Here is a 20483-nt window from a genome sequence, read left to right as displayed (position 1 = left end):
ATGATATTGTTGATATTGTTTTGGGATAGCCTGAATAATTGACCTACAGCTCGCTGTTTTCTCGTCTCAGCCCAGCAGACAGGAGAGAAAAGAAAGAACTAATTGAGCAGACGGGAAGGTGTTATGGCTGGTTTCGTATTACTTTTCTTGCATAGTCCGTCCTAATTGTATAAATAGATGTAGCCTTGTACTTTCATCCTTTCTATTTATTAATCGTGAGTCGAGGGAAGATGGTCGCGCAGCTGCGTACCCCATATCATGCACAGTAGAGTTACTGTGAAACTGATCCTAGTTTCTTTGCTGCTCGTTTGTTCTTGTGGGCCATCCTTGATCTCCTGCGGAGGGAGTGAACCCGGTCGTTCGTGTTGGTGGTTTTTTTCTCTCCATTGATGCCACGTGCTCTGCGAGAAGTCGAACATAAGCGAAACAAATTAAAAAGCATTGACAGATTTTCAATACCATACGCTTCGATTGTAGTGAATAGCTTTTCGTTATCTTTCTATTGTGTAAACTCAGCGTTTGTTTCTGATTGTCCTTTTTCTGCGCCATCAGATTTGCGCGTTTGAACTCGTCGTGAAAAGTGAGCCACAGAATCGAATTCATCAGTTTAGTGGCTTTGCTTTCGAGATCTCCTTTTTATTGGCAAGACCTGTAATTTTCATTCTGCATTGTCGCTCTTATTTCACGTCTGGCACAAGGAAACAGACCATGTGAATGTCAATGGAAATGCTGGGAATGAATCAGATCGACCTTCCAACTACGCAGACTAAGTCTTCCCTTGTCCGTTTTTATCTTCTGGTTTATTTCTGTATACATCGGATGTACATGCGCACTTGACGACTGGTCTCGAAACCCTTTTTCGTAGGCACGTGGATAAAAATTCTGTTTCTCAATTCCTCGACCTGTCGACATTATGGGATACTCTTCGACGGGGAGAAGATGAGAAATCCCACAAGTCGATACCGCCGAGTTGGAAAGGGTTTGCGTACTTGCTTACCTGGGTTTCCCAACTGGCTTTTAGTCTTTCGAAAAGAAGGTATAAGCCGAATACTTGCAATGTGTTGTGCAATGTCCACATTTGCCAAATCCTATACTTTTGAATCTTCTACCATCAATTTTGTTTCCATTAGACGAAATTTACTGAACATATTTGAGCGCTTCACTTTGACATTCCTGATCAATTAGTAATATACTAATATAAATTAGAAAGCGTTACTCCTTGACACCAGAGATTTAAAACCCGGCAAAGTAAACGTTTAACCCCCTCATTTGCAATGCGTATTCCTAGCTTGTTTCCTCATTTTTTCGTTACCCTTTTTTTTTTTTTTTCATTTTGAACTTGCGCTCTGATTCCGAGATTTAGCGCTCCTCACTTGTTCCGTTCAGTTTGTCTCTTGTGTTTGCATAATTTGATTAGCGGAGCCAGAAACTCTCCCTACCGCTCACTATTTCCCCGCTAGGGATGGAAGCGTAGAATCCCGAAGTGGATGATATACAGAAAGTTTTGTTAACTTTTTCTTTAACAGACTTGGTATAAACTAGTACTACTACCAATAGTGAGGGGGGGGTGGTGGGTAGCTCTTGGTGATACAGATTGAGGGAGACAAGAGAGAGGACCGAGTAAGATTTAGTGATACAGGTTTTGAGCGGTGTATTGGGTTCATTATTCATTGACTCAAAGTTTTCAATCCTACATGCAGCAACCAGTAGTAGTCGAAAGTTTAGCCGGATGTAACCAATAAGAGTCGACGCGTTTTCCTCATAGTCAAAGAGCGGAGTGGGACTCGTCGCGTGTTACGAGAAAGTCAGGAGGCGACTTCGTGGGTCGGCTGCCTTCTATTTACTGCAGCGGAACGGCACTCCCAATGGTGTTTTTGCGTTACAGAGGAATGGCTTCTGCAGTAAAGGGAAAACTTTATAATTGCATTACGCCATCGATTACCGTTAAAGAGTTTTAGTTAGACTCGATCCGGACCAACTATTTTTGTTTTTTCTTGTTTCCCCCTTACACACCATATTTGATGAGAAGGTTCCAAGTTTCAAGATTTCAGTCTGTTGCAAACATTGTGTTGCAGTCTGTCACTGATTTGCATATGCATAGAAGCGTAATCAACAGATGGCGTCAAAACATGCAACGAATAAAAGTACATTTCAGGATGTTTAACAATTCAATTAGTGTTGACTAAACAAATGAAATCTACCCCTCTTCTATTTAGTCTACTACTCGTCACGATTCAGCATTTTTTTTAAGGATCGTGTGGCGTCGTATTCTTGATGATCCTCGGCTTATTGTTCGAGTAATTTTCTGTTGCGTTGGAATTGCTGTTCCATATCCATGTTTATGCTGCATCTCTTTGTTCGATTAACAGGGGATTCGCTTTTTCCATGCAAATCATTGGCTTCCGCCCCCAATGTTGTTTGTTACTATTTCATCATCAAAGAAATAGTGCCAAGGGATAGATGACATCTGTCCGAATGAGTACACCGAATGGGCTCCGTCTAGAAGCTACTCATAATTAGGTTTTAAAATGCATCGTTTCTGCTTTGTGTCACGTTTAACGAATGCTCGTCGTTGCTGATCATATCGTACACCCAAGAGCTAATCGTCCATCTAAAGCGTGAAGGGTACGCGATTGGTAAAGGCCAACGCAGTTAAGATAACGTGACTCGATTTGTCGATTAATTGAATAGAATTTTCTATTGGGGAGATTTGAGACACGCCCGCTGTCGGACGATTGTAGCGTGAAATCAGGAAATCGAAGGCTAGCTGAACAACAGCTGCCATATGTTGAGTTTCACTGCAGGCTCCAAAGTATGTCAACAATACCATTTAAATGCTAATAAGCTCTTCTTGCCACGAAAAATAACAAAGGTCTTTTTTTTTTTACATGCCGGATTGCTGGCGAGGGGAAATTGAAAATGTTCTTTTTTTTTTATTATTAAATACGGCAGCATTTCTTGTTGGAAAGAAAATTGATCAGCTCAATCGAACGATGCACCTCACGTCACGTGGTGGCGGTAAGGTAACAATTCCACGTTAGAAAGTGAAACGTTCCGTGCGGGTTTGAATGCCAAAGAAAGCCGAAGAGAGCTTTGATCTTTTTGAATGTCGAAACTTTGGGTAAAGACGCAATAGGCTCAGAAAAGTTGTGAACGCAGTTATAGTTAGCATCTCTTTCTAATCTTGTCTTTCTCTTTATTTTCAAAGCAAAACACGAATGAATAAGTTTGTTGGTTGGCAAATAAAGAGGACGATGAGAACATGAACACAACATGGAACTAAAGGCTATTTGCGTCTATAGGGATTAAGAAGAAGAAAGGCGAAATATAGTTCTCCTTTCGCTTTCATGCTTTTCTATACAGAAGAAATATATTCTTTGACTAGCGTCCGAGATGGAACCCGATGGTGATTGTAAATAAAAAGGGTAAATAGATAAAGTGAATGAAGAGTCCACATTGAAACATAAGAGGATTTTCCACATGGGTCATTTTTAAGATGTACTTGTTTAGTAATTTCTTGTTTTGTGTAGACTGCATTGAGGATTACACAAGCTCAACAATTTAATAGGTCCGTGGCAGGTGACAAAGGACGAAAATGTAAAAATATTTTACTGCCCTGGCTGCATCGTAGAGACGAACTGCGCAGCATCTGTTGCCTTTATTTGCGACGCTTTACGCCCGTGTAATTACAGTCAACTTGTGCTCGATAGAGTTGGTGTACGTCTACTGCGTACGAACAAAAAATGAGTGGCAGCGGAATAGAACGGGGCGAAGGAGTTGCTGCTTGCGGTTAGCAATCATTCTTCGGAATGACTAAGACTTGAGGCAATTTCGTGTGCCTCTCGCCAGAACCGTACACACGAGCCTCGGGTTGTTATTCAGCTCAACCGTACACACGAGATCCGTTGCCGTGAGATTCTCTTTCTCGTTGTTGGGATTCGAAAACTTTTCTTTCTGGCACGGGCCTTTTTTTTTTATCTCGATCGCACTCTTTTGTTTTGGTGGACCTGCTCAGTTAACCCAAGCGCTTTGCAAATAACAATGGCAAGGGCGCACTGGACTAGTTTGTTTGAGAAGGTGTGGTGGTATAAGTAGATAACTTAATACTGACTGGGCGCAAAACGTGATCGGACTTTGACGGTATTCATTTTGAAAAGTCTTTGATTTAATGCACATATACGCTAGCGCAGGGAAAGTGTAGTGCAAATGCTTTTTGGGAGGATGGAAATTTATCCGGCTGCTGGTGGAGGAACCATTTTTATAGTCTAATATAGAATCTATCAATTTTTGTTGGACGTAAAATGTTTATTGAGTGCGAGCGTTTATTGACGAAGTCCAGGTTTTATCGCAGTTACTCGACTTGCTATCATCCCATTTGATTTAGTCCTGCCCTTTGTTTTGTTTGCGAAACTGTTTTTGTTCTTCATTGGCTAAATCGCAGAGAAAAATCCAATTTTTGCTATCCAAAATTGACTAATCGCTTTAGATCAAAATCAGGACACCGTGCCATTGGATTGGCGGTTGGTAGGAATATTCCATTAATACTGAGAATTGGCTTTTGCATTTTTGAAACCCCCAAAAAGCCTTCACGCTTCAGTGATGGTCACATCATTCGGCATTAGAATAATACCGTCAGCATTTGCCGGTGGCATACCACCCGAAAAAGAAACAATCAACTTCGTTTGATTGTATTCTTTTGACTATTTGCAAATCATTTTTTACGTTTCTTCCGCGCATTCAGCAAACGGCTCTTGACGTTTTCAATATGTTGCGGACATCTCACTTTGATCATTCGTCTCTTACATTTTCAATCTCTTTGGCTGACAATCTTGTCTCTGAAAAAGAAAGAAAAAGAAACACAGGATAGATATAGAACGTTGCTGACTTGCTGTAGAGCCAGCAGATGTTGCAAGACATCGACTTAGTCTTTTATTGCAAAATGTTGGCAATCTAAAGAGCTGACCATCAGCGTAAATTCCGTTTGCTTTTTGCCTTCATTTTACCGCGGAATGACGACGGGCACTTCACAAGTTATGAATGGTGGGAAAAACAACAGACACTTTACTTCAACGTACAGATTCATATCAGTTTAGATTTATTTTCTTTTTAACGTACATGTTTTTATTGTTACAATCGTCATGGCAAAAGCGCACGTCTTTTAAAAGTTCCATCTACAAAGTAGGTCACTTCACGGTTGTGCTCGATATCAAATCTGTTTTGACTCAATGGACACGTTTGTCGCATGTGTTCCATTGTAAACTGAGCACACGGCCGAAAGATTGTTATCCACTCCCCCCAAAAAATGTGAGCGGCAAGCTATCGTCTTTTGTTTTGTTTTTTGTGATGGTGAACTCGTTGATCAAATCCCGGACGAGCTAATCCAGCAATTTTTTTTTTTTTTTCTCATCCCGGTAGTGAAGTGTTTGGTTTTTATCTACTCAATAGATGAGTGGCGGTTTTTAGTGCGTTCCGGTTGAGTCGTTTTCGCGATATCCCTGCTGAAATATCATACGTTTCACGGGATGTTATCGTCGGGCTATCGATCTAAAACAATCGTCAAAGGACTCGGCAATCCTTACAGAATTCCAATCCGACAGTACCGTGACATTCTCTTGCCTAACTGTTGTACACGAAACACGACAGCAACAACAACAAAAAATGTGCCGCAAGCATCATTTCTATAGTTCAGTTGAATAGCCTCTTGCAAGATTGTCATGACGAAGGTAGGCATTTATTAATTTCATCGTGCAAAATGAAATTTCGACGATTTGATGATGGCCATGCAATTGTTTTGAATTGCGCTTTCTCTAGATTGTACAGCATTTATTGTTCGATGGGATGATGCGATTGGTTACGCTTGCCGAACGCCTATAAATCGATTTCACTCAGACGTATAACCATGAACTTTTACCTGCACCTTCTTTTCCGTCGTTTTCTCGTCTGTCAGATTAGCTCTGCAAATGCAGAAACGTCCCAAGGTGGTAGTACGGGTTATTAACCGCCTTTTAAGGTATTTGCACCGAATGTTCCCTCTCTGTCCATCAGACAGAAGAGGGGAAAAAAAAAATGATATAAATGTCTGAAAATGTCTGAATTTTTTTTTTTGGCGCGTCGCCAGTAAAAAGAAAGAACCATGTGAAATTTTTCTTCTTCTTCCAAACATTACGAATGCAGCGGCACTGAACAAGATTGTACGATATAGCAGGTATAGATGCACAAAGAGAAACCTTGTTTTCCGTAGTTGTCAAACATGCTGGCCACGCCATTTTTTCTTTTCTTTTTTTGAGCAATGAAAAAGCGTGCCTTTGACTCCCCTTTGGCATGGAATGTCCGTTTTATTATCAGTTCTATGATACCAAATTCTCGCCAGAATTTTTGTTTTTCGGATAACTCGTATTTATTATTTTTTTTTTTTTTACAATGGATGGCGTTGAAATATTCCACTACTTTGAATTGTTTCGTCTTTTTTTTTTTTTTTTATTCTGAACGCCGCGTCTTATCTTTAGCGACTTACAATTCCAACCAGTTTATCCTAAATATTACAAGGACTACCGGAAACAACATTCACATTTTGCTTCTGCTTTGTGTGTGTGTGTGTGTGTGTCTCTGTTGACACATTCCTTGGTTTGTCACGCTGTTCGTACTCAATGGTTTGTGTTCTGTGCTTGTAGGTATAGACGCGTTTCATTCAGCGATTCGTCCATCCGCAACTCTATGGGTGGCGCTGTAACAGTTGCCTCAATTCCCGCTTTGCCTTTTTTTTTTTAACTGGCGAAACGGTCGGTCGGGGCGCTGCGGGAGCCGCCACACATGCAAACAGCAGTCGGTTATAGTACAACCGCTATCCCGCACGCTGATATCCCACCCTACCCAGCCCTTCTCTTTCTTCTTCTCTGCTCGCTGACTCTTCAGTCTCGCGCTTGTTGTCGGCAACGCCGGCCGCTTGTTTTCTCGTGTGCGCTCTTCTTTTTTTTTTCTCCCGATTTCTCTCAATATCTTTCGAGTTGGATGTCTCGTTCGTTTACAACGACACTTGTCTTGACGTGTGTTCTCAATTCTGCCCTCTTTGTCCCCGATTGAACGATACGGACAAAGAAAAAGAGATAAAAGAATATCGCGGCCGTTAAAAACTTTGAAAGCCGTTCGTTAAAAACAAACAAACAAACCATCCAGTGAAATTCCATATTTGCATGTTGTGTCCGTGAGAAAAGAAGTTGTTTTTTTTTTTGTTTTTCCGCACAGGAATCTGCCATCAGATACAGATATACGAAGGTAAATCTTCTGTGGAGACAGTGTCCTCCCGATCGTAGCTGTTAAGGGTCAGCTGCCGTTTGATTGCCATTCTAAAATATTAACACAGAAAGAACGGAACGTAACTTGATGTTTTGCCATCCATCTACGGACGTAAAAAGTTGTTGTTTTTGATGATGATGGCTGGTGGTCGCTTTGAGCAGTGAAATCTAAGCGGCAATCACGATGGTCGCTTGGTAAGCGAGCGGGAAAATGGCAGGAGGGAGTGAAACAAAAAAAAAAACAAAAATGAATGGATGCTATACGGAAACGGGCGTCAAGCTGGGTTGAGTGCAACACCTGCCAAAACAGCTATTTTTCTACACCCTACCGTGCTGGGCGTCTTGCAGCCTCGACTCGTAAACAAAAAAAAACAACAAAAGAATAAGTTATTGGTTGCTGCAGGAAAGGAAAGAAGAAGAAAAAAAAAGGGGGAAATCATGTGTGATAAATCTGGCGATGATAGCCAAGAGGGACCAGCTGTTTTTGTTATTTTTTATTTATTTTTTTGCTTGCTTTCATCAACTGCGGCATCAACAAAGATCCATTCGTTTATTTTCTTTTATCTTTGGGACTACCTTTGTTAAATTGCTTTTGTCCTTTTTCTAAATCACATTCTTGGGGTGTTAAAATTTTTTTAAACTATTAAACAAATTATATATATTTTTTTTGATTGGCCAAAAGTGAATTCAAATAGCCCGCACGTTGACGCTTTGTGGTATTTTTATTCTGGTTTTTTTTCTTAAACGTTTCCTTCTATTTTCTTTATTTTTCACAGGAATCGTCGCCGTTTGTGTTTTTTCCATTGCGATCCCGTTGTCACCGGTTGCGGTAAGTTTTTTTTCCTTTTTCTTTTCAACTTTTCCCTTTTATTCAATGTCACCTGATTGAAGACCGCAAACTTGATGTCCAACAACCCAAGTAGAGGTTATTTTTATTTTATTTTATTTTTTTTTTTAAACCTTACAATTTTTTTGTTGTTGTTGCTGCGTTTCGTTTTATACGAAAACGCCGATAAGAGCGTGAGTGAATTTTTTTCAAAAAAAGGGACCTATAGCGGCCTTTTGTGTGGGTGTCAAATCATGTCCTTCAAATGGGCTTGGCTGTTAAAAACGGTTGGGAAATTTCCCCCTTTTTATACGATCGTCAGACGTGTCCGTTCGTGGTCGGACCTGTCGTTGGTAATCAAGCGGATGACCAATTATGTACAGCACTCCGGCTCGATTCCCCCCTTTTTTCTTTTCTTTTCTTTTTTGTTTTTTTTTTGTTTTTTCCTTTATATTGAGAAAGCTGGTGGATTGATGGGCAGCTGAAGTTATCAACCTTAGGATAGATTTACAGTCTGGCAATGTAGCCTTTTTCAGCATATTTTCAAATTGATTTACGCTGAAGTTTAGTCAGTTTTCCAACAGAGAAAAATTTCCGAATGATTTCCAATGGAATATTTTGACCAGTTGACGATTGACGTCCCAAAACTCTTTGACAGCCAAGATGTTAACATAATAAAAGTAAATAGCTTTTCTTGTTGGATCGCTCTTTTGTCGTCAATGACTTGATTTTTCATTTATGGGACTTTCCTTTTTCTTTCTTCCAAGCGTAACCAAGTTGATTGGCTTGTAAATAGTTAAATAAAAAAAAAACTAAATAAAATGAAAACGATACAAGTTTTCCTCCCAATTCGCTTGCATCAACAAATCCATCCTTTGTAGTAGGACAAACGTTGCCATCGCTTTGAATTACTGCTGACGTTCACGCGGTTAGAGAGAGAAAGAAAAGAAAAAGTACAATTGAAAGAAAGTCAGTTTGTTATTTCGTTTCCCTTTTTTTTTTTCTATTTTCGTTTTTTTGTTTGTTTGTTGGCATTTCATATGAAGCCGGAACGCCACCCGGGAAATGTTGTTGTTGGGGATTTTTGAGACCTCGTTGGGTTCGTGTCTCGTTCGTTTGGCGCCGGTCTGCCGCTATACAGTCGGATCCGAAACTTTTCGAGCGAGAGACGTGTGTTCTATATCTACGGCTATAGGGCTCTCTAATAGTAATCGAGCGTCATTTGTTTTCCTTGTCTTGCCACGAAGAATAAAGATTACGTTATTCTGATTGCGCTTTCTGCTGCAGTCGGAATGGAGAAACAATAGACGGACGAGTCGTTGACTGACGGACTAACTGAGAAGTCGGCGTGCGTGACCGACCGCGTGTGACAGGCCAATGGCTGCATGACAGCGCTGTGCATCGGCTGAATGTGTGTGGCGCTTGTTTCGTTTTTTCTTTTTTCTTTTCGGGGGGGGAGGAGGTCATGGGTGTGTTACACGCACGCCCTTAACTGCGTTATCTGCCGACCGTTTCTTTTTGTGCGTCTATCTTGTTTTAATTCGCGCTCATTTGATCACCTTGTCTTTCTCTTGTCATTCTCTCAGTTGTTTCCTTTCTTTCAAACCCGCAATGCGGAATTTCGTTAATATCGCATTTTTCTTTCCTTTCCATTTTCCTTACCGGATGTTTATTTTTGGAGAAATTTCCTGTAACACGCCAAGGCTATATATTCCTGCTCTACAATTACGAAGAAGGAGCCTAAAGGCTTGTATCATTGACCATTGCAAGTAGCCTCTGGAGGATGTTTTGCTCAGCCCATCCATCTACTTCAACATCCGTACGTCTAACGTCCCTTTTGGAAGACAAGAAGTCAAACAAGTCCACAAAGACGCTATAAAAGACCCTAAAGCCCACTCATTAGACCAGCAATTAGGTTTCTGCTTTTATTTGTCTAAGATTGAGTTTGCGTCTCTCGTCACGTCGGCTCGGCTTTTTTGTTTTCTTCCTCCAAGTCCCAATCCGATACGAACATCATCAGCTGCTGGCATAATCCGCCTGTTGAGAAGAAGAAGGAAACCGCTTGAACAAAGGGCGGGGAAAAGGGTTGTGAACATATCGGATATTTGAATCAACGGGCATCCGTCCAAGAAATGCTTGGACGAACCCAATGACGAAATGTTCGTTTTTGGATGTCTTTGCCCATCTCCCAGAGGCTTCGGTGTAACAGATCTGTCGAATAATGGCGTCGTTTCTCCGTTACAGGATGCTGTTGGTACTCTGTTTCGTTATCTAGCACCATCAGCATCTAGTTAAATATCTGTAGAGTATTATAGCAAAAGTCAGAAAATGAAACGCAATCAAATCCATTCCATCCGAGACGTACCGGCATTTGAGAGAGTAACTGAGAGCCGAGTAAAGTTGATTGTACGAAATTATTCACGTACCTACTTTTTCTTTTTTTTTGTTTTGTTTCGAGTTTCTCACGCTCCCGCTACCGAGTTCCTCGAACTAGGTAGTCTGTTGATTGCCACCGTTGTTTTGTTCTTGTTCTACCACATTTTTCGAGTTTGTTTGTCTAACGTTTCAACAAAATGGGAAGAGAGGGGAGACGGTACTAGACCAAACATGTTTGTTTCGATGCGTCTTTGAAACTGTTGTCGCACGGTTCTAGCTAACGTGTACTTGTATATAGCATCTCAAAGTTTGTTCCAAACGATTGAAACTTGGCTGGAAAAAAGGCTTCATCGAAAACAAGGAGAGAAAACAAAAGCAAAACACAAACAAGCAGTTTGGTGTTCAATCAAATCGTTTGCGCAGAATAATAACAGGCCTCGTCGCATCGAGAAATATGTTTTCATGTTAAACGGTCACTTGCATTTAATGAAAGATCGTAGCGTCGCACTAGCGCGATAGTCGCAATATCGAAAGCTGCGATGTTACCAAGTCATGAAAAATGAAATGGCCGAAATTTGTTTGAAGTGGGAAACCAATCGAACGAGATGGGTTCGTGCGTTTCGTGTGGCAACCTTCACGTTCCGCTCCATATCGTTTTTGTCATGTACTCGCAGTACATCGAGTCGGGCAAATAGCCTTTGGTCATGAAAGCAGATCTTTTCCCATTAACGAGACTTTTGCAAAGAAGTCGGTTGTGTAACTCTCAACACACACACACACAAATACGCGTGTTTCGTGCAATAATTTTTTTTTTTTTTTTTTTCCGTATCCACCTTCTCTATTCTTTCCCTCCTTTTCGAACGGTGATGAACGGCTTGGCTCGACCTAATTGCGGAGGCGTAACGTAAGTCGAGGATCCTGGGCTCATATTTGAAAGACATGCAGACGATGTTTTTGTTCTTTTCCCGCCTCCCTACTTTTGGCGTTCACTCACGGCCGTCACCGACTTGACGACGCCACAAGGTTGAAAAGCCTTGCCTCAGGTGCGTGCTCAAATTACTCTCTAATCCTATAAGCAGCGTAATACAATTGAAAGGAATGTTTCCATAGAGTGAGAAATGACGCGTATTTTTATATTTGGTTTCGCACGGGAAAATCCAATAGCAAAAGAAAGAAAAAAAAGGCCTCACTTTCTAGCAGTTTCTTTGTCCCCTATTATTTTTTTCACGATTCTTCAACCATCAGACTTCGATTGCCGCCGCCTCTGCCGCTTCACCAACTTGTAATTGAAGCCTAATCATATGGCAGGGCGTTAGTTTGGCCAAATGCACATGCGATGTGTGGCTGCTGCATACCGTAGCCTTAGTTTATTCTAACAATTTGAAAAGAAACATGGAGGCCTCTTGTCCGCCCCATTTTCCCCTTTTTGTGTTTGTTCCCAACAGCCACACGAAATGACCAGTTTGCGTCGTCTTCCTATTCTTTCCTTCGGTATGTGATGATGACTATTTCGTATTTCTTAACCATTTTTTTTTCTTGCGCGCGGTCTCGAAGGCTAGACACCGGCTGCGGGGCGGTTTATTTTGAGCCGTGTTGGTAGATTTAACAAGCTGGCATCGTTTTCAGTTAAAAACAGGACAGTTGCAAAGAATGTGGGATTAAGAGCGAGCCCTTATTATGACCGTTGTTGTATTATAGACGTTAGGTAATGCCAACCATCAAGGCAGACACCGTCATTAGAGGGTTTTGACCATGGGCTAAGAATAACTAGGAATCAATAGACGTTACGTGGAATTAGCCAGCGCACCGATTACGCACACCCTTCAAAATTCGCTGCTAAATTGGTCAGAATAGTGTTAAAAACGACGTCATTCCGGCCTGCCGTGGGACATCGATCCATCCCATCTGTTTATCGATACCGATCGTTGCCGCGTTAAGGCCTTTGTCATCCGGCTCAGTGCCTTTCGAAAGGCTTCTCTTAGGGCGACAAAACAAAGATGAAAACAAGCCTATTTTTTCGAACAGCCTTTATCCTCCTCAAACTGTTGACACCTAACCTTTTTTGAGTGAATCCTTTCGTTTTGAAATTCTTTTCAAGTCAATCTTCAAATAGATGGAAGAGCTGGCGTCCTCTATTCGTTGACTGCGAGTCGGATCTCAATAGTCTCGTTTGCGCGATTCAAAAGCAATGGGAACGATCGGACATTTGCTGATTTGAGTTAGGAAATCGGTGAAAGAATCGGATTCCCGTTGTACACCAGTAGTACAGATATCGATTGGCAACGTATATTCGAACCTTTCGTCCGGCAAGGTCCCATCTGTTTCAATCAGATTTTGTTTTCCCAATGATCCCGCGTGCTTCCTACCCACTGATTACAAATGTAGTTAGCTCGATATTGCGTCACCTTGGATATGAAAAAAAAAATGGCGCTGGCTTACGAAGATGCCTCGGCAAAAAATTATAGTTTTTGTCTTTTGTTTCTTTCGCCAAAGCAGGATGTATTATCAAGTTTTGCTATCGCTTCCACACAAAAAAACAAACTGTTTATAGTATACATAGCAAAAGTATCAGTTTGACCTCTCCGACGGAAATCGAATAAGAAAACGGATGATTGCACGCGATCGCCTCATGATTGGCTCTACTCTTTTTGTTTTTTAAAAATCTCTGACGCCTTTTTCTTTTTGTTCTCTATCACTGCGAATGGAGTTCTCTATATTTAGGCTAGATGTGGTTTTTGTCGAGTGGCTTTCTTGTTATTGCGTTTACTAAACAAGAATCAATGTTGATCAATTTTTGATGTCGTTTGATTGATTTTTCTTGTATTCTTCAAAAGCGCTGCGTGATTTTTCGAGTGCTAGTGGTTGGCATAATCTGTTTGTTTTTGATTGTCCGCCTCGCGGAGCCTCGAGTGTGACAGTTTTTCACGACTGCATTTGATCGTCTCGTGAGTTGCAATTCACTGCAACTCGTTGATGAAGTTCTGCTACAATTCACACGACCAATATCGATTGCCTTCCCCAAACGGAAATGCTGCCGATCCGCCTTTCCACTCTGATGTCGTCACTCCAGAAAAAGGAACGAAAAAAGGAGGTTGGCATATAGATGAAGGGTCACGCAGTCGTGGCAGGAAATGCGTTGTTCTCTCTTATGACAGTAGCAGATCTGTTCTCTCTTGACATCATATTCTCTCTCCCCCTTGCCATTGTATGCCCTTCTCTTTTCACTCTTTTGTCAATGGTCAAATAGAAATGGATATACTGAAAATTTTTGAGCTGAATGAAGTGTCAGTGACCGCTAAGATTCAGACCGACAACAGACATATGTCTCACGGACGCTTTCCAAACAGATTCACTGCAGTTGAACTTTGACTTGCTCACCGTTGCACTGAATTTGCGTGTCAATGAAACTGATTGCCGGACATGTGTGTGTTTACGATGGCCCCCACAGCGTGTTCCAACGTTTGCATAGAGATAGCTCTCTGAGAGCTTACGTCATTCGGCACCTTGCCTGCATTTCGGACGAGCATCGAGCCATGGCCCAGGCTTCTCGTTACAGAAGGATAGTTTGGACCCATTTGCATCGTTACGAGACTCGTTTGTTTCGGATCGAAATTCACCCCTCCACCCTTTTTTTTTTTTCTTTTTCAAACGGGTGTTTTCACTCTATCCAGCTGGTAGCTCCGTTCATCCGTGACAGTTAATCACCTCCTCGTGAAATGTAGTGCGAGTTCGAATCTGTTGATGCGTGTAGCGAATCCGCCACCTTCTCGTTTTCGATGAGATCGTCCATAATGATTGAATCTTTTCAGCGAAACTCTGAGTTGGTCGTCCGAATATTATGCGCAAATGGTGTACATTATAGCCTGCGCCACTCGGTCGGTTGGCTGAAATCTGCGCGCTTATGTGGATTCAAATTGACGGCTTATGGTTTTATAGATGATCTGAGCCATCAACGCGACTGTGAAGAATAAGATGATTGGATCGTTATGAAACACCCTTGTTTTCTTTTTCTTTTTTCTTCGACCAAACGAGATGCAGAATGGTAACGCATGTGGTTTTAACAGCCACAAGGCTTTTTGCTTTATCACCTGACTCCGAAACGGAGAGACAAACCGCAGCTCGACAGGGCCTCGTAGCACGAAGAGACCATAACCGCAGAGTGTAACGTATTATGTTGCACCATATAGAAAATGGATGGATTTTGATAGCGGCGGTAGTTTTGGCGCGTCAAGCCAACAGATGCACACATCCTGTCGACACTTTGCTCCGCTGTGTTATGTGCCACTTCAAAACTGTACAGGAAAAAAAAAAAAAATAAAATAAAGGAAACAAATCGAAAATGGTGAGAAATTGGTAGACAAGCGTTGACGCATCGGGCGCAGTATTTGGATATTTAAAAAAAATAAAAAAGAGAGAGACGCCAATAGCGTGAAATTCTCCGTCGGTGTAAAGGGAGCAGGCGCTAGTCTCTGCGTTGAGATGGAGTGAGATGAATGACGATGACTCTGAGATTCGTGTGGCTTTTGCTTTCTGCATTGCCTTTTAATTCCTCTCTTTTACTTTCCACTGTTTTTTGTTTTTGTTTTTTTATGAATTCTTTTGTTTTTGTTGTTATTTTTTGATTTTATATCGTGAACTGCTTTTATTGGAAAGGAGAGAAAGAGAGAGAATAAAACCGACTGCTAGCAATGTGATTGAGATGCCAACGAACTCCAAAGACCCTGCTGGGTTGCCCACCCGCGCCTCCTTTTCTAGCGAGCAATGTTGCGGTTTTCTTTTATAAACACATTTTTTTCTCTCTCTCTCTATGTTTTGGAGTTGCATCTTCCGTCATATTGGATGATGGATTCCTATGCGTCACTATTTTTTTTTTTTTGCTTTTCTATTGTATTTATTATTTCATTACTTGAGTATCTGTTCTTAACTCGCTGGTACTGCGTGAATATTGAATCATCAAGTTGTAACCACAACGTTCGCCGTGAGATAGACATCAGTGTGTGGGGGGGTGGGCGTTGTCTTTGATATTGAAGGTTTTTCTTTTTTTTTTTTAACGAACCGCATCTTGATGTATCGTTTGCTGGGTTGACTTTAGTTGCGTCGCAGAGAAGACAAAAAAATTGCGGTAATATTGATTTGTTTTGAGGGGCAGAGAAACGTAACCGCTGGAACGCAAGTCGCCCGTTGGGCATAGAAATCTATACGTGTAAGTAACTGTATTTCAATTGGCAAAAATAAAAATGTAAGTCGTTCGTATTAGATCGAAACCAGTTGAAAACGGGTGGTATATGTACGAGCCACAGTAAATATTTTGTCTTCACTTTGTAAAGAGATACTGAACTTGAAGACGATGTAAATCGATTTCTATCGATGTCGACCGTATGTTGCAGCAGGAAAGCTATTGTTGGAAAGTACACGGATTTGTTTTCCCAACAAACGCATGGAAATCGTGTCATACTTCTCTTGGCGAGCGACAGCTCTGACACTTCAAAGGGAAAACAGAATGATCGATCTTCAAAATTAGCGATTTTTTGCGTCATCAGAGTCCTATGGATGGGTTTCTATCTTTGCATCGATCGGTTTGCATGGAAGAAAAAATCGAAGAAAGACGTCGTCTTGCCATATCGGACAGTGTTCGATGCCTAAATCAAGTCCACACTTTTTTACATAAAACAAGACTTGTTTATGTTGTTTTATCGGTTTGTCTATCAACGGCTCGTAAAAACTGCGCTATACGTATCCAAGACGTAATAAAAGGCCGCATCCTGATGCGAGTCAATAATTATTTTTGGCTATTAATATCAACGGCGCAGTTGTTGAAGGCGCGGTGCTGATTATAATCCCCAGCGTCTGGCCGGACTGCAAAAGATCGATCGGACGTTTCCGGTTTATGACGGCATCGCTACGTCTTCTCGTAGCGAAGAAGAGGCATCTTGTTCTTGGCCATTATTTTTAATCGTTTGATATATGGCTTTAATTGCGTACAGCTATAGACCGTTCTATTAATATAGCGAAATTGCGAGCGCTTACGACGTTTACCTTTGTGGCTTATACGGGAAAAGGACTACAGGTAATCCCGTGTACCTAAGAAATCTGGATATTTACGAGCAATCATCTTAAAAAGCGAGGTTGCCCTTTCAAAAAATCCGAGCCCTTTAAATTCCGGTTGTTATTCCTATGGGAAATTTGACGACTTGTATCACTTTTCTCCCCTATTTGATAAATCTCTAGAGTTTCCGCTTCAAAAAGGGTGTCACTCAATCGCATCATTTCTACGTTACACGTTCAGGAATCAAAGGAGAAAAAAAAATTAAATCAATAACATTGAAGTTTACTGCTTCAATTGCTTTCTTCTCACTTTAACTTTTGGATTGTTGCTTTGATTAGACGATATCGTTTTTATGGCACAGCGCTGACCAATCCGTCTTGCCATTGAGTCGATCTACGCACCTTATCCCCCACTCATCCATCGCCTTTGTCGCATCGAGTGTCGACTCTGACGAATCAAACGGTCAGCGATGGATGAACGGCAGGGACGTGCTGATATCGCATGATCGATTCCCTTTTTTTCTATGGATGTAGTATCCATCTTTTGTTTCAGTCTTCTCTGCTCAAATATATCAAAAGGATTTCAAAGTACTCGACCCCTGTTTCAAACTTCAAACTCAGTTCTACGCTTGTCACCAGTTCGATCATCAGTGTCAGCTCTCGAAACCGAAAGACAGAGAGCAGGTCTTTGAAAAGCTCAGAATTCGACCAAAGTAGCGTCCACACAGTTGAGGGTTAAATGGACGTTTCCGTCAAACCGAATGGCCTTTAGCACACACTTGAAAAAAAAAGCCCAGCATTGATTTTCTAAAGACGCCTAAAACTTTCATTTATGCATGGCTTTGTTGTCTCTATTCAACCGGTTCTCAAGTGCTTTACAAAGGGATAAGTTTGGCCTCCCGTCATAATATTCTTGCCTTTTTTTAGTTGAATGTCCTACCGTTTTATTTGTCCACAAGCTTGCGGACTTGAAATCTGGCTGGTCAACCTGTACGGCGATTCGATGGACTTTTTCTAAACTAGCAAGTATAGTGCCACTGTGGGCAGTGAATTGCGCTGCAACAATAGCTGCATGTAAATAATCATCAGTTGTTCACAAACACAGGGCTAGAATTACAACATGTGGACACTACGATCGTCATCGTGTATAACAAGCATATGCGCAAGAAGGACACAATTAGAATATCACTCTGGGCGCGCTAAAGCGAAAGGTTAGGCACTAAGTCTAGCGGAATTAGTAATCTAGACAAATAAGAGTATAATGTAACTTGTGCGTAGATTTTAAACATTTTAAAAACCAGTGCAGCGTGTTTTCGTTTTCTTTTTTTTTTTTTCGTTATGAAGGGGTGCATGACTGGGCGGGTCCCGAATGAAAGAGGAAGTAGCTCTACAATTAGTTCCCAGTTTTTGTTGTTTTTTTGTTTTACTTTGATTTATGAAGAGTGCGTGCTTACTTGCTATGCAAATGGGGAGAGCTGCGAGACGTGAAGATAGAGCTCGACACAGAAGGGGTTTCTCAACCGACATGGGAATGTAGGGGAGGATGTTTTTTGCCACGATGATATTTCAACCCCTTGTTGCCAAAGCGATAAGGAAATAAAGAGTTGCATTTTTAATTCGGATTGTCACTAAGGATTGAATTAACGATGGGAAAGCTATAGAGCTCGATGGACAGGTTTCAAATAAATCTACGTCATACTACCCGAGAGGAGGAGGGGCTGGAACTCAAGCGTTGCTCGAATAGAAATGATCAATGGGCATAGTTTGATAGGGAAAAAAAGAACGCATATTTAAATTTTTTTTTTCTCTTCCCTTTTCACTAGAGACCCTTTTTTTTGCATCTACTTTTTTCGATTGTTTATTTCGTGCATTAGTTTTTTAAATGAAAGTCTGAGACTCAACAGTCTCCACCCCCACTATAGCTCGAAATGAGCGTATGTTACGTAGTACTCGTTGATTTGTGTTTCATCTTCTCTTTTCTTTGGCTTTTTTGAATGTTTTGTTTTCTTTTTGTTTCGCCTACGGAATAAGAGGTGTCGTCTAGAATTCGTTAATAACTCACCAGGCTCATTTTCGCCCTTATTTATTACCGCTTTCTACCGCCTGAAAAGCATTCGTCTTTTTCTTAATTCGGAAACAACACATCCAGCTTGAATTAAGTTTTTTTGTTATTGGAGACCAATGAGTCACTTGTTATTGATAGTTTGCAGTCGTCCTCTGTTGGCTGCTTCGTTTTTTTTTGGGGGGGGTTTTAAGTGTAACGAATGGCAATTACAGAAATAGGCCTCGTCGTGTTTTATTGTTTGACCCGAAGGGTTTCTTTCACGCCCCATGCGTCTCCACTCGCCGGGAACGAGAAGACAACCGCACGTTCGTGGGGGTCCTTCGTTCACCCATGCGTGACAGTGGCCAAAGAGAACAAGCGACTCGGATATATAATACCGACGGGGTCAAAGTGCGTAGATGTTGGCCGTTAAGTTCTGTTGGTCTGCTTCGTATGGAATCTGATGTAAGATGCAAGACGCTAACTGGCAAACCTCTTTGGCTGCTGGAAAATGAGGAACATTTTTGTTTGTGGGCATGCAGGACGAAAGATTGGGCCAGCCCTACGAATAGAGATTTATGGGCGGCAGCCGCTTGAATAACGGCCTTTATGTTCTTAGGATAGTCTATAGGCTTTTTTGCATTTTGGGTAATCACCCTTTTTGAAACGTCCATTTTCTTCGTGTGTGTATGTGTGTGTGTGTGTAAAGGAGCAGCAAAAACTACGCATATCAGCCGTCCATTTGTAGTTCTGTATGGGGTTGCCATTCTGCGCTGACGGCCCAAAGATTTGACAAAACAAAACGCGAATAAAACGAGGTGGAGGCAACGAATGCTTGCAATGGTGCCGTCCATATTAATGGCGTTGGCTCTCTCTTTCCCTATAATTACGTTCTATGTGTACGCATACACGTAAATCTACATTTCTCTCCCCCCCCCCTCCCATTGTTTTCGAATCCGCTTCGCCATTTATTTCATCCGCATTTTCTTGGCCATTAGTTTTTATCTTTAGGAGGAAAAACATTCAGTCGGTTTACCATACCTTTTTTTTTTTTCTTTTATTAATGCTTTTTGTTTTTGTTTGATTTTGTGTTACGAAAACACGCAACAAAAAACACGTCATCTTTTGTTTTTGCGACCAGTTTTCGTCACCGAATTCTTTCTGTCTATATTTGGAATAGTATTCGAAAGAGATTTCGCATCATTTATGTTTGGTGTGGTCCCAATATATTTATGACGGATGACGGGGAAAAAAAATAAAAATAATAAGAAAAAAGGGAGAATGCACATTCCCAATTTGGTATGACGCACTGAATAAATTCCAGTTGAGTGACCAACATGTCATTTTTCCTGTTTGTTCATCCTTTAAGGGGGGCATCAGCAAGACTTTTTTTTTTCTCTCTCTCTTACCATAAAACTTAACCTTCTAAATGCTGTCGAATTCTACTGTTCGATGATGGATTGCCGTATCAGCAATTTGCATAGAACGCAAATGGAGAAAGAGCCGGAACTCGATAAAAGAAAAAAGGAGGGTTATTCATTAATCATGACAGACATTTCGTGAACAATAACAAATAAAGCGTGTGAAAAGACAGCTTGTGATCCCACAAAATTCCAAAAATGTCTCTGAAAGTTTAGGATGAATCAATAATTTTCGGTGGATATCAAAGTCGGAGAAGTGAGCGGCTGGATTGGACGAAACAATATCCATATTGTGTGTAGCTTTTTCATTCAGACATGGCCAATGTGATATGTAGGCTTAAGCCTACGAAACATTGGCTAATTTAGCACATAGAAAGCAAATACAAAAGTCCTGATTGAATGGGTTGCGCATCTTTTCCCTTGTTATATATAGCTGCCTACTATTTTCGAATAGCGCTGGACGAACGCGCTACAAGCCG

General features: G+C 41.2%; 1 protein-coding gene and 1 long non-coding RNA gene across 3 annotated transcripts in view; one reads left to right on the top strand and one right to left on the bottom strand.

The window, feature by feature from the left end:
• Positions 1-20483, top strand: part of LOC116917380 — a 41247-nt gene that overhangs the window by 1948 nt on the left and 18816 nt on the right. The window contains exons 1-2 of one of the 2 annotated variants that reach the window (XM_045170152.1): positions 6898-7272; positions 8069-8121. The gene's annotated coding sequence lies outside the window, so the exon portion shown is untranslated. Of the gene's footprint in view, positions 1-6897; positions 7273-8068; positions 8122-20483 lie in introns of those variants that run through there. The other variant, XM_045170153.1, reaches the window with a different exon arrangement.
• Positions 1635-3831, bottom strand: LOC116918669. The gene is made up of 2 exons (XR_004391617.2): positions 2014-3831; positions 1635-1896 (listed from the first exon to the last, which is right to left on the bottom strand). It is a non-coding gene; the product is annotated as an uncharacterized LOC116918669 (long non-coding RNA).

Source organism: Daphnia magna, linkage group LG2 (genome assembly GCF_020631705.1).
Source record: "Daphnia magna isolate NIES linkage group LG2, ASM2063170v1.1, whole genome shotgun sequence".
NCBI lineage: Eukaryota > Metazoa > Arthropoda > Branchiopoda > Diplostraca > Daphniidae > Daphnia > Daphnia magna.
This window is presented reverse-complemented; position numbering and strand designations above follow the sequence as displayed.